The 14,173-nt window shown below is 52.1% G+C and overlaps 1 protein-coding gene across 4 annotated transcripts in view; it reads right to left on the bottom strand.

Moving 5' to 3' along the window:
• The window catches only part of Bcl11b (BCL11 transcription factor B), an 86,881-nt gene that overhangs the window by 53,413 nt on the left and 19,295 nt on the right, over positions 1–14,173 (bottom strand). The window lies entirely within an intron of this gene.

Here is a 14,173-nt window from a genome sequence, read left to right as displayed (position 1 = left end):
CTCTTTTTTCCCTGAGTTTTTTTGGGGGGAGAAGGGGCGGGAAGGACGCAGGGAAAGAGGTGGCGATGGTGGCCTCTAAGGTGACAGCATGGCACAAGGACTGTTTGACAAGTTTGCAAAGTTGTTTTTCAACCACAGAAATTTATTCTTGCATTGTTGATTTTTTTCTCTTCCGGTGGGGGGGGGGGCGTTGTTGGCAGGTACGAGACAGCTCATAGGAGAAGGGGAAAAAATTAAAAAAATAAAAAGCTCTGGGCAGCGGCAGCCAATCAAAACGCCACAGCCTGTAATGAGGGCGATTGATGGCTGTTTGGCTTTTACTGCAGGGTAATGAACTAGAATCCAGTCTGAGGAGGGGGAAAATATGAATATTCATGAGACTGTGCTCCTGCCTTTGATGATTAAAGAAATTTTTAATATTCAAATAAGCGCTTGCCAAGTGATTAACAAAGAACAAGCACGCAGAAATATGGAAATGGGAGCCGGGGAAGATTTGAGAGGCGAGCATACTGTGCGGGAAAGGCAGCCCCAAATTTCATAAACAAGATAAGCAGATAACCCAATTCACACGCGGGCAAATAAAAACATTCCTTTCTGATCACTTAAATATTTTGCCAGCTACTTTGTCTTAAGGATGATAAAAATGCCGCATACCGAGGGAGGAGGGAGAAATAGATGAAGTCAAACGAACTGCTCATATTTAAGGATCATTATCCTTATCCTAGCCCGCTTCCTCCCACCCGACAGAAAATTAGGATTCTTTTTCCGGTTTGCTAGAGAGAGAAGATGGAGGTGCAGCCAGCTCCGACTTGAAAACCCAGGGCTTAAGATGTCAGCCTGCCGAGTTGGGTACCACGCTGTGGCGGTTGAGCTGGGATCAGCACAGCTGTCACGTCACCTGTGGTCACGTGCTGCTCCTAGAATGCACCAAAGGTCCCAAATCTGGAGGGCCGTGCGTGACATCTAGAAGGCGGCAAGTGACCATCAGCACCCACAATCTGGAGATTTCAGGGCCTCCTCGGACTCAGGCCTGGTCTAAACACAGAAAATAAAGTCAGAGTAGCAAACACCGGGGGGTATCTGAGGATTGAGATCCACAGCACAGGCCTGGCCTGGGCATCTTCAGGACCAAAAATGCCCTGTGACCAGCTGCCACTGAGGGGAGGGTCCACACAGGGCCTGCAGCCTCCAGGAGCTGTCTGCTAAGGCCGGGCTCTGAGATTGCAACAGCTCCACCACGGGTTCACACTGAAGCACATAATAACAGTATTAGCTGGTAAAATGATCCTGCAGTTAAAATACATCTAATTAGCAGCCGATGACATCCATTTTGGCAATTTCCTATTTAAAAGAAGTGGAATGCCACCTTAAATGAGACAGGCCCTGGGTACACAGGGTACTCACCCGACAAGACCCAGCCTTCCCATCATGTCTCTCTCTCCCTCTCCCTTTTTTGTGAGAGGATGAAGTGGGTGGCTGAGACTGCAGGGACACAGAGCCAGCCTGAGGAAGCTTCTTTGTTACTCAATTTTAGAGCCACACAAATCTTAGGAGAAGGGGGTGCAAAAAAAAAAAAAAACAAATACAAGAAAGAAAAAAGAAATTCCTCCACTCCACAGGTATCATTTCTTCTTTTCCCTTAGTTTTTAATTACCAAGCTGTTGTAACCTGCAATGACTGAAACTTGCTTTTCATTTCACAATCAAAAATAATAATAAAACAACACAGAAAGGGAAGGCAAAGCCTTCCCCCGACGGCCATCAGACGCCCTGAAAACCAACAGGCAGGGGACGGGTTTCTACCACAGGCCAGGGGCGCAAGTGGACGTGTGCGTGGTCCAGCATCCTGTCCGTGGTGACGTGGGGTGGAGAATGTCTATGGGGGCAGCTGGGGGTCCCCAGATCCCAGCCCCACTTCTGGAGCTTTGTTCTAAACCCGGCGCCACTGTTTTATGCACATGCGCAATGACCTTCACAGGTTTCCGATGCCCCACTTTCAGGGATTTGGGTTCGGGGGCGAAATGTGTACATAAGAGACCAAGAACATAGCCAGTGTCCACCTTTGGCCTTTTCTGCAGGTCCGTTGCAGACAACAGCAGCCAGGCGGGAGCACTTAGAATGCAGGTGAAAGGACCCCCCGGCTTCCCTCAGCAGCCACTTGAGCCTCGTGCCCCCACCCCACCCCCAGTCCGGGGCCCCGTGACCCACACTCTCTGCCCCTCATCCTGTGCGGACAGCTGGGCATCTCCCTGCATCTACCGCCGGAAAGCTCGCCCCCTAGAGGAGGCAAGAAGCACAGCTCTTGGCCTCTGAGCCTAGCTGCCTCCCTTCAAGCTCCTCCCTTCTCAGCGTTTGAAGCCGGTCTCAGTGAACCACCACTGGGCACTGCTCCCGCTGTCCAACAGGCTGCCCACTGAATGCGTCCCAGAGAGGGGGTCAGGCAAGGCAAAGGAAGGATGGTGCCCCCCACAGCACTATCCAAATGTATTTTCCTCCTTCTCCAGGGCTTGAAAGGAAAGGGAGCATCCTCCCCATTCCCCCACCAACATCTCACAGTTAGAACCAAGCGACGGCCACACCCCAGGTTCAGAAGCACCTGTCCCAATGGCTGCCAATTCCAATCCTCAAGATGCAAGGCAGGAAATCCTCCGGCAGCAGATCCCCTTTCGGCGCCCCAAGCCGAGCCTCCTCGAGGTTGCATCACCAATTCAACACCTTCGGAGGCCCCTCCCCCCAGGAGAAAGCAGAGTAGTTGGGGCAAACGGTGTCCTTGAGTCACTGTCTCTGAACTCCTGGGGCAGAGAGGAGGCGGCCCTACTGTTTGTGACTCGCCACTGCAGCCCCCAAGTGGGCATACCAGGGGGGAAACTCCCAGCCCAGCCCGGACATTTGCTTTTCCCTCTTGGGGAACCCCTGGAGCTCTGGGATGTGCTGGAATGCAAATAAACTACAGCCACTTGAGGCTGAAGCCTGCAGCCCCCAGATCCACAGGAAAAGGAATAGGACTCCTAGGGCGTGACCGTGGTTGGCAGGGTCCCACCACACAAGGGCCCATGATCCTGGAATGGGCAGGCTCGGGACAAGTGAAGGAGAGGCCACAGGTGTGACAGTTGGAAAAATGTGTACATGCACATCTGTAATATAGAGAAAATGTATATATATATATATGCACGCACACACATATACACACACACGCGTGCACACACACATGCATAACTGTATCAGCAAGGCAGACAGGTTAAAATGTCTGCCTGCGTTGTCTGGTGTCTATGCAGGCCAAGGACAAGTTCTCTGATTCTCCCCAGCAAAAACAGCTGGCCAGCACCTAGCAGAGAAATGTCTGCTCCGTCCCCTCCCGATTTCTGGCCTGATCAGAAGATGAGCAGCTGCTTCATACCTTAGCGGTTCTGCCCTCACAAATCCCCCAAGCTCTTTCAATAATTTTATCTTTGGTTGCATCCAGGCAGCTCACAGTATACAACACACCTTTGCAAGATACAGAGTGTACAGATCTACAAACTGAACAAAGAAATTGATTGGGAAGATTTCAGGGGTTGGGATCAGGACCCTGCAGGCTTTTCCATGAGGAACCGAAGAGCCGGGCTCCAGGGCCCAGCTTGGCAAGGCATCCCCTGGACCCACTCCCACACTTCAGTGAATTTAGAACTGGAGGGGAGAAAAATCCACGGCGAAGACCACACATCACAGGAAGCAAAACAAATCAGGAAATGGATCCTCAGAGTTGGTTCTACGGTGTTTTAAAGTAAGGACACCTTTCTCTTCCCCTCAGCATCCACAGTGCCTGAAGTGAACCACCTGGAAATAAATGCTGAGCTGACTCTGGTTAAAAATCGGGGCCCCCAGAAAGCATGCTTAAAAACTGGTGCTGCGCTCAGGAAGTCGTTGTGGTTCGAAGGTCCCACAAACTCCCTTGCTGGCTTCTGCTCAAGCACCGTGCACAGAGAGGGCAAGAGAATAAACAGGAGAAGAAAGCCTGCACGGTGAGAATCCTGGAGAATTAAGAAGGAAAATAACATAGCACAGCCAATAAAAAGAATATAAAGAAATCCGAGTGCCCAAGGAGGAGGTGACTGCCATGACTCAGGGCCGGAGCCTCGAGAAGAGAGCACTAGACTTCAGGTGCAGACGGGGCCTTCTGAACACCGGCCATAAATTCTACCTGGGCAGGACAGGGCCAGCAAGGTGTCCTGTTCTAGATGAAATAGAAATAAACCTGGTTAACACAAAGTCAAAAAGGAGAGCAAAATCGAATTTTGCTAGGGGTCCTGCTACAGTTTAAATGCATATTTTGTTTTTGCATGCATTTATGAGTTGTAAGCAACTGATCTCCACTTCTGTAATAAAATAAACCAGCGCTCCCTGGATTTTGTTGATGATTGAGGTCCCCCCCTTCCATTGCTTTTCTACCTTTTTCTAATGGACACACAGAATCCTGAGGTTCAAAGCATTGCATCAGGTAAGAACAAAATCTTTCTATGGCCTCTTTATGTTTCTAAGCCAAGTCTGAAATGTCACCAACTAAAAAATTGAACAGGGCTATAATTACTTTCAACCAAGTAGCTCCTTTAAGTGAGTTTTCTGTATGTAGATGGCATTTAATATACATATTGTGAGCCTTCTTTTCAGCACGGTACCATTTGATGGCAAAAACATCACGAATTTCCTTCTAAGGGAGCCGTGTGACAGCCACCCCTCCGCACTTAGTTTTTTGACGTGAAATCCATTTTCATCTCCTAACACACCAGAGGTGCCGTGCAGTGTGTGCACAACAAAATTTGTAAAAATTAACACTTCGCAGGATTAATTTAATAAAGATTGTTAGCACATTAACACTAGTAACGCTGCTCCTAAGATTCAATCTAGCCTCGCTGGCGACACCGCTGTAACAGAGGTTTACGTTCATCTGAGGTTTATACTGCTATTTAATGTAATTAAAGAAACCGGCAGCACAGTCCTCAATGGAAATATCATTTCTATTGCAGAGAATTCCCATTAGAAATTGGGGGAGATCGTGGCAACACTGGCTTTGATTTTGTCATAATTCTCCCCCCACTTGGCTGGCTGTGACACAGGGCTGCTGTGCAGTACCTCGGACAGAATCACCCAGAAGCCCCAGGAAGGTTAGGGCACAGTCTCAGCTCCCTACCCTACCCACGATCTGTTTACCATTTCCTTGTTTTGAAAAGTGTTCTGAAATTTTGTTGTAATCTGCAAGCCTGTCTGTGATTCTCATTACCCAGGAAGTCACATGCCTAGCAAGAGCACCCGTCATGAAAACGACTTTTTTTTCACCCCCAAAACAACACCGATGCTGTAGCTTCATCTCATACAAACAAGGACAGAGGAGCAAGGATCCCAGTAAGCTCGAAACCCAGATCCGGGCGAGATTCTGCTGAGGGACCTCAGGGGGAAACAGCCAGCAGTGCTCAGGAGGCCTCGGAAACTAAACAGACGCAGACCAAACAGAAAAAGGGAAAAAAACAATTCTTGCACCACATCCCCAAAATGGCAGAGAAAATGAAATCTTGGGACTGGAAGGAAGGGAACCTGACTCAGCTCTCTGGGACCAGAGCAGCCTCTCTGCCTGACACCCGCCAGCTGCCGGTGGAGAGGCCAAGTGCACATAAAAACGAGACTTGTCTTCTTCAAACGTGCTTGCTTTCGTCCCCCTGCCCGGCAGGAGTACCTGCGTGGCTGCTTTTTTCTTCCCCTTCCCTAAGTGCATTTTAATACCCTTATTCTACATCCTAATTTCTTTGAAAAAAACATCAGTGTCACTAAAAAAACGTCACTCTGTTTTGCAAAATCCAGCAGCTTCCTTGGCAGCGAGAAAGGCTGGCTGGCATTATCCCCTCATTTGACAAAACTACTATTTCTGGGCATGTGCTCAAAAACAGGTAGGAAGCAAATGCTGAGAAATAAGGAAGTAGAAACAGCCAACAGATTCTTCACTACCAAGAACGCCAAGCGTAAACATGATTTATTTAGCTGTGTTTAACGTGCCTGTCCTCCGCTCCACTACCAGCCCCCTTGGGCTGAAAGGAAGGGTGGGCAGGAGGGTGCAGGAAGAGGGGAACAGGGAGGACAGTTTGAGAGGGAGAAAAGAGGCAGCGGGGCTGTAAAGAGACTTCTGGAATAGTTAGGGCCAGAGTTTTGGGAGAAGGAGAATGCTCCACTCCGGAATATATATGCATGTGTCGGAGAAGGCAGTGCTAATCTGCCGTTTAATTAACGAGCTGCCACTAACAAAAGACGGAAGAGCCAGTTCACACAAACAGTATTTACACAGGCATCGCATGACCTGGGCCTGCACTTCTCTATCTTTTTTGCAAGCCCAGTGGGCAGGATGGAGGAGCTGGGGCGCATGCACAGGGCTGGGAGGTTCCAAGCTCCCAGGTCCAGCTGTGGGCAGAGACAGGAGCATCACTGCCTGCCTGGCCCACCTCACGTGCCTGTGTGGAATTTACTCAGTGAAGGAGCACCAGACACCTCTGGCTGCAAGCCCACACGGCCCCCATGCCACTGCAGCTCAGAAGCCTGCAGCAAGGGTTCTGTCAAACCCTCCTGGGGAGGGAGCTCAATCACCCCTTCCAACCCCAAAACTCACACCCAGGCTCTGGGCCTCACCACACTGCAGAAGCCATAGGCGTATTCCTGAGCAGCAAGATTAACCCAGCGGTTTTGGACTCCACCAAAGGTTACTCTTATTAAAAATCAAATTCAGATCACTCAGTCTTTGCTGGGGGAGTGGAGAAAGAAAGAGATTAAGCCTCTTCAGAGGAACAACAACCAGAAAATAAAACACACCCCCAGGGGTCCACACGAGGTCTACTTTTCCCCAGCGAAGGTACCATTTCATAGCAGCCAGCTGTGGACTCTGTGGGTATAATGCCAATTTTTGTTAGCTGGAGAGTTTCATTAGCAGTGAAATAAAAAGGCAAATTTCCTCTCCAGTGTGCACTGATTTCCTTGTTACCTGTGCCCAGCGAGACTGAGCACTTAAAGGCTGCCTGCTGTATGCATTCTTCAACCCAAATCATGATCACGAAAATACCTTTTCTGGGGCACAACACCTTTTCACAGGCCACAGCTAGTGCAGTGTTGGAGTTCTCAGTCCCATGGCAGTCACCCACAATGACGGGAAGCCCCCCCACCCCAGGCCTCTACAATGAATGGGGGGAGGGTGTTTCCTATTGATATTAGGTTATTAAATTGAAAATCCAACTTCTCCCTCCCTAAACCCCTCCCCAAAGCCCCTAATTCTTTCTCCTTGCGTTAAAAATGACACCCTCTCCAAGTAGCGATTTGATTCCTTTCCCCTTTACAAATTAGTCACCCGCCCCCACAGCCTGCACAATCGCAGTCTGCACTTTCATGATGGCTTTGAAATCAAGGATTGCTTCACTGCTGCCGACTGGTCTGTGTTCATCTCACGGTGACGGGCAGTAAACACCTGCACATGCCCACTCTATGGATGAGGACACTAACCAGGGCCGCCGTCCCGCCCTGGGCTCTTTAGGAAGGAAATACCTGGGGCTGTGCAAGGCAGAAGCCAGAGAGTCTGGACTCCGGGCTTCCACCCGAGCTGGCCCCTGACGTTCCAGAAACAATAAATATTTATCAAACTTCTAACCAGGACTCGGGGAACCACACCGGGAAGCCACACTTGTAGGAAATCCTTAGAGTTCTCTAAGTGATAAAATTGAAGATGTTTAACAGCCTCTTCCAGAGGCTCCTTCCTCAGATCTCTTTGGCTTCCAGTTCAACTGGATGAATTTCAACAAGATCCAGGAAATAAACTCCCACCCCCGAGCAGCTGAACAAAGCCAGGCAGAATTACCTGCGTCCATCAGGCTATGGGCACATCCCAGGGACATCCTCAGGCACAGACAGGTGTGTGCCACCCCCCCCCAAAGAAAGCACCCAAGGGACTTGGGGCGCCCCCCCAAGGAAGATTCTACAAAGAACCTCCCTCAACTCTACCCTTTGCCTTAGCCCAAACCTGGAAAGACACTGTGCCTGATTTTTGTCACTGTTGAGTCATCAAAGCAAGGAAAACACAGTTAAATCGCTCCCCATCTGGGTCTAACAGCCCTCAAATCAGGCAACCACAAGATACCTGTCTTTCAAACAAAACAGGACAATCGCCCACCCCTAAGTCACACCTGGTGTCCAAAAATCCAAACCTGTGCGCTCCCCCAAGTGAACTACAGAGACCTAGGATGAGGCCACGCACACACACACACATAATTAGCGTTTCATCTTTCTCCCTGTAAAGAAATTCAGTAACATAAATATTAATCAAACATGAGAATCTGCCTTTTCGTCTCGGCCCATTATGAGCGCGGGATTGTGATCTTTACCCGTATTTACAGATATTCAAAGGCAGATTCTATCTTGTTGGAACTGCTATAAATGGGTGGCTAAGAAATCGACAAGCAAGTTCAGGCAGATAATGAAAACCTTCCTGTCCAGGACTGGCAATAGCTTTGAGTTCCTAAGTGTTGAATTGGTTACTTTTCCAACAAATAAATTGACAAATACCTTCCGACTCCAACAGAAAAAGCTAGCTGCTCAAAATTCAGATTAGCTAAATCTGGGATTTTTTTTTTAAGATCAACTCTTACTCAAAATGTCAGGAAGGCATTGTTTACACAGCTTCCAGACAGTACAAAAGTGCAGTATACAGTTTCTGACCCAAATCATGAATATATCTGTTCGTACATATTTTTGAAAACTACTTTGCCTGTTACAGCATATCTATTCTGTCTGGCTCAGACTTATTTCTGAATAATAGAGAACAGAGATGTGAATCCAACCCCAGGCTGGAGACGTTGTCACCGTGAAGGTAAACTTTTAATCTTCTATACATAGGCAAATAGCATATATTTTTATTTCCGGAGTAACAGCTTTGGGGAAATGCTTGAGCATTTTCTTAAGAGCTGCGTGGTACACACACTGGAGGTCCAACCGCTGCTTTTCCCGGCCTTTAAGGGCCTGTTGGAATGCTTCAAACCATTGGAGGCCAATTTTTAAAAAGCAAAATAAAGAGGCTCCTAGCAAGGTGACCATTTGCATACAAATTCTCTTTGGGGGGCTGGAGGGAGGACTGACATTTAACTCCCTCTAATTTCACAGGCTTTGTGACCCACACCAATGGAGGGCTCCATTCCCACACAATTGGGAAAACACTTTTGTCCTAAGTGCTTTAAAGTCTCGGCCCCAGGACTCCCCTCTATAAAAAGAGGCTCCTCTCCCCCGCGGGAAGAATGTTCCAGGGAAAAGCACTTGGGGACCGGCTTGCAAAACCAAACCGCCTAAGAACTGCGAGGCTCTCTCACCTCCAGCCTCACCTGGATCTGCTGGGCCTGGCCAAGCAACGAAGCCGACCGGAGAGGGGACCCTGGACGCCCCAGGATCCAGGACAGATGCCACAGAGTGAGGAGGCCTGCCGATATCGGGCAGGGGGCCACTGGCAGTTCCCAGGAGTCGTGAAATGCAGTTGCCCAGGCCCGGGAAGGTCGTGTGCCTAGGCACCCAGAGGCTAGGAGGGGGTGACTGGTGGAGGAGGGGCGGCCCTGCATGTACAAAGCCCCCCAATCCCTCACCCCCTCCACCCCGCCAGCGGGCTCCCCGCCCTTGACCTTGGGTCTCTACCTCCATCCATCTCCGCCTGCAGCCCGGGAAGGGGCTGGCCCTGGGCCAGGGGCGTGCTCGCAGGGCCGCGGCTGGGCCGGGGGCCACCAGGGGGCTGGGGGAAGGGTGAGGAAGAAAGACTCCGGGGCTGCGGAGTGCTCGGAGGAAACCTGCATTCCAACCCCAACGGGAGCTGGGAGCCGGCCCGAGGCGGCTGTGATTCACTGAGCCCCCGGACCCCCACCCCAAGCACAAGTTGCAGCGACGCTCTGAGGACGCCCCCTCCCCACGGCCTGCCCCTCTGACTCGCCCACCCCACCCCACCCCACCCCGCCTTCCTCGGACCACGCCGAGAGGGGGAGGGGCGCCGGCAGGGGAGGAAGAAAGGAGCGCGCCTTCCCGGCGAGGCCAGACGCGGGCAGGGTCAGCTGCCTCCTCCCGCCCCTCGGCGCCCTGCTCGGGCAGCTGGCCCATTAAGCCCCCGAATTATGCATGGGGCCTGGAGCCCCTCGGCGTCCCACAATCGGCGTGCTCGGCGGGCCGAAGTCTGTAGGGCAGGCGAAGGGGCGGCCCCAAGGTGCACGGCCGCGCGCCCTGGGCGCAGGATGGAGAGGCCAAGGCGAGGCCCTCCGGCGCACCCCAAGGTTGGGGAGCAGAGCCCCGGGACCCCCGCATCTGGACCCTGGCCGGCTGGGAACACTCGCTTGAAATCATCAGGAGGCCAGAGCCACCCCACGCCTCCTGCCAGCCTCGAGGGAGGCCACTGTGTGTCCTGGCTGGCCGAGGAAGGGGTGCTAATGAACCACAACCTCGAGCCCCTGAGAGGGCGGGGCCTGAGGTCCTACGATGGCCTGGAGGAGCGCTGTCCTGTCCCCGCTGGAGCGCACGGTTCTGGGGCAGAAAGGAAGAGGCCGCGGCGGGCGGGGCTAGAGGAATCTTGCAGAGTCTTGCAAGGAGCGATCGTCCAGGCACGCGGGAAATGGCATTGGTGGCGCCGGTTTCAAGGGAGCCAGCGCGGTTCAGTTAGGGTCCAGAGGGTTTTGCTCTCCACTCCCCATCGCAGAGTGACCGCAGAGGGTCCCACCTCCCCCATCTGCCTCAAAACCCGCGCCCAGATCCCGGAGTGTGGACCTGGCTGCGACCTCGGTCTGGCCCGGTGTGTCCATGGAAATGACCTCTCCATTCATTCACCTTCCTGGCCAGATCAGGAAAATTACATGTTCTTTTTCCCAGCCAATGAAGTCAAGTCGCCTGACTTGCAGGAAAAGTTTTACAAGCCAAGGAGGCGGGAAGGGCAGTTTAGGTTTCTTAATTGGCTTTGAACTAGGAGTAGGAGTGGGAGGGAGAAGCACCCTTTAGAGCCCCAAGAACTTAATTCTTCCAGGTCTGCAACCCCAAGGTTTTAAGCCAGTTGTTGGAGCGGGGGCAGGTCAGCAGAGATTTGTTCTATTTCCTCTATCAGAGAAAAGGGTCCAAACTCTGCTGTCACACTGAGGGCAAGACAGGCCAGGCTGACCCTGGCTCCCAGCACTAGGAGAGAAACCCTGCCCCACTCCATGAGCTTCAATGAGGACTTCTGGCTTTAAGAGTCAGGAGGCATACTCCCTGTGTTCTGGACTCTGAGATGGGCAGATGTCCCACTTGGGGTACAGTCCAAGCCCCAGGCCTGCCAGCCTGCAGAGTTGGCATTTGGGGTTCTGAGCCACACACCTGTTCACCTGCACCTCGGCCGGGAGAGTCTGACTTTTCACCCCCAACAAAGGGCAAAGGGCCATTTGGTTCCTGTTCTCCACCTAAGGGAGCCAGCAGACGCTTTCTGCATGGAGGTCTCACCTGTCTCCTTCTGCTACCTCTCCTCCTCTACCCATGGCACTGACTGAACCATGCAGGGCCCTCTAGGCCAAAGCCAGGCACTCCAAGGAAACCCACTGAAAACAAAACGAGCCACTGAAGGCTCTTGGCTCCTCTGCTGGCCCATCTGACCAGCCCTGCTTCTGGAGTGGCCCGAGGCTGCTGGGCCAGGGTAGGCGAGGGTGGGCCAGGGTCTGTGGGACCTGACGTTTATACAGGGCGGGGGGTGCTTTTCACAAATAAACCACACAGCTGTGACACATGAGGGGCAGGCCGAGGCTGCTAACCGCCTGGCAACTGCAGAAATCCTCCCAGTGAGCTTCACCTCGAAGCAGTTCCCCAGCAGCCTATTCATTGTCAGCCAGGATTCTCCAGGGAAGGCTTCCTTCCTTCCTAAGCCCCAGATGCAAACATCGAGTTAGGCCAGGGCTGCTACATGGGAAGGGGACTGAGGTGGGGAGCCGGAGTCTTCCCCTCTCTACCTCCCTTGGCCTGGTTCTTGCAGCTGTTGGAAACCACTCGTGGTTCCTTCTCATATTTCAGCTCTGAAAGCTCAGGCCCAGAGAGGGACAGGACCCATGCAGGCCTACACAGCAAATCAGCTGCAGGACAAGGCCCAAGGATGCTATCTTGGTCTGTCCTATCCCCAGCCCCACTGGTCAGGGGACAGCCCCTTAGAAAGCACAGCCAGCAACCCATACATAGTTCACAGAATTGTGGGTCAGGCCACCCAATACTGAACCTCAGTAGAAAGGGCCTGCAGCAGGCCCCTGTGAAGGAAGACCACCAGGCAAAGCCAGGGCCTCCTCCCCAGGAAGTGAGGAGCCATCCACCACTCCAGCGCCCGGCAAGGCATTTCACCTCCCTATGACTCAGTTACTTTGCCTACAAAATGAAAGTGAGTCTGATTTCCTGCCTCCTCCATGGGGTGGAGACTGTGGATAGGAGCACAGGACGTGATGTGCCCACGGCAGCCCTAGCCGGCCACACTGCGGAGGGCGACACCAAGGAGCGTGACTGCCCGCCTTGACACCCTGGGCCTCAGCTCACCACTGTGACCTTGGGCAAATAACATCTCTGCTTCAGCTGCCTGTTCTGCAAGCAGCTACCTCTCAGGACTGTGGGCTTTGCAAAGCCTATAGGACCGTGACCAGCACCCACTAAACACCAGCAAGCATGTGTCGAATTAAAAACCAAACTCAGAAAACCTCAGCCTTTGTTGCCCCCCAGTGACAAGGTCCCCCAAGGCAGGGGTGACAGCCAGGCGCCTTATTTTTATGGATAACCAACAACTAACACAGAATCTACTCCTAACAGATTCAAGAGCTGGTGGCTATGCATTAGTCAGGCATGAAAATTAACAACCCTCAAAAAAGAAAAAAGAACACCCTGTCAAATGCCTAATAAAAAACTAAAGTCAGCTGCTATTTACTGTCAAATAAAAAAACCTAACAATAATAACAGAGACTGGAAGCTTGTGTTAGTTAAGTTTTCCCCTTGGGAGCCTGGTGTCTTTTTCGCTCTTTCCTGGCTCCCCTTTCTCTTTTGCAAGCTTCTCTTACAGATCTGGAAACAAGGTCTCATACCCAAAAAGAAAGCAGAGAGAGCTGGGCCTTGGTGGTGAATGCCTGTTATCCCAGCACTGGGGAGGCTGAGACAGGAGGGTCACCACAAATTCCAGGCTACATAGTGAGGTCAAGGTTATTCTGAGCTACTTACAGGTCGACATCCTATCTCAAAAACAAAATAAAACACAGCCCTGCTAGCTGGCCAACATTTTTTTCCCCTTTTGTGTTTAAATTCAATAAAATGTTTGATGACAACAGGATGCTGTAGTGTAGCTTTGGATAAGCCATGCTCTGGCTTGTAAGGTTTGCACGGGAACCTGCATGTCCAGTCTCCTGGGAGATTCAGGGGGACAGGCCTTGTCCCCCAAGACCTCTGTTTACTGGTAGGGAAGATGGGTACATGGTGCCTCAAGCCCAGACTGGGCGGTACATCCAACCCAGAGCGCTGCTCCTCAGGGAATCCCCACAGGGGAGTGCCGAGGGTTGGTCGGCAGTGCGATTAGGAGGCCAGGCCCCTCCTCGGGACCCCATGGCTGCCCTCTAGGGACCCTTGGACCTATACCTCATCTCCCCCAAACCTCCGAGCACACTGCACTTCAGAAAGGGCACAGGAAGCCGAGACTGGGGAGGTGAACCACGGCTGGTGGCCACATGGCAAGTTGACAGCAAAAACAAAGTTCCACCAAAGAAAGCCAGTGATGCGGATGGACAGGAGGAAACTGCAAAATGAATATAACGTAAAACAAGTAACCTGTACGGATAAAAAGGAAAAGCATCCCAGCCCGAGCGCACCTGGGTTCCCATCACATCTCCTTATTCTGCTGCCACCTGCTTCAGCAATGCCTTGACCAGGAAGGACAGGAGAGGCCAGGAGGACACCCCAGCCCATGCGTCATGGATTCGGTGGTCTGAGGATTCCTGGCTGCACCAGAGGGGCAGGTCTGGAGGAGCATCAAAGACACCCAGAGGAAGCGCTTGCCGCAGTGGCGCTGCCACCCAGGTAGACAATTCCCATCCCTCCGGGGCCCCCATCCGATCCTTCGCCATGGCAGGAGGTCAGGCCGACCCATGTCTGACTTCCTGTCGCTGTGTGACCTT

This window comes from Cavia porcellus, unplaced genomic scaffold, assembly GCF_034190915.1.
Source record: "Cavia porcellus strain 051 isolate PalLab524CR breed Dunkin Hartley unplaced genomic scaffold, mCavPor4.1 scaffold_31, whole genome shotgun sequence".
In the NCBI taxonomy this organism is placed as follows: domain Eukaryota; kingdom Metazoa; phylum Chordata; class Mammalia; order Rodentia; family Caviidae; genus Cavia; species Cavia porcellus.
The sequence above is the reverse complement of the archived record's forward strand: the minus strand, read 5'-3'. Positions and strand labels throughout refer to the sequence as shown.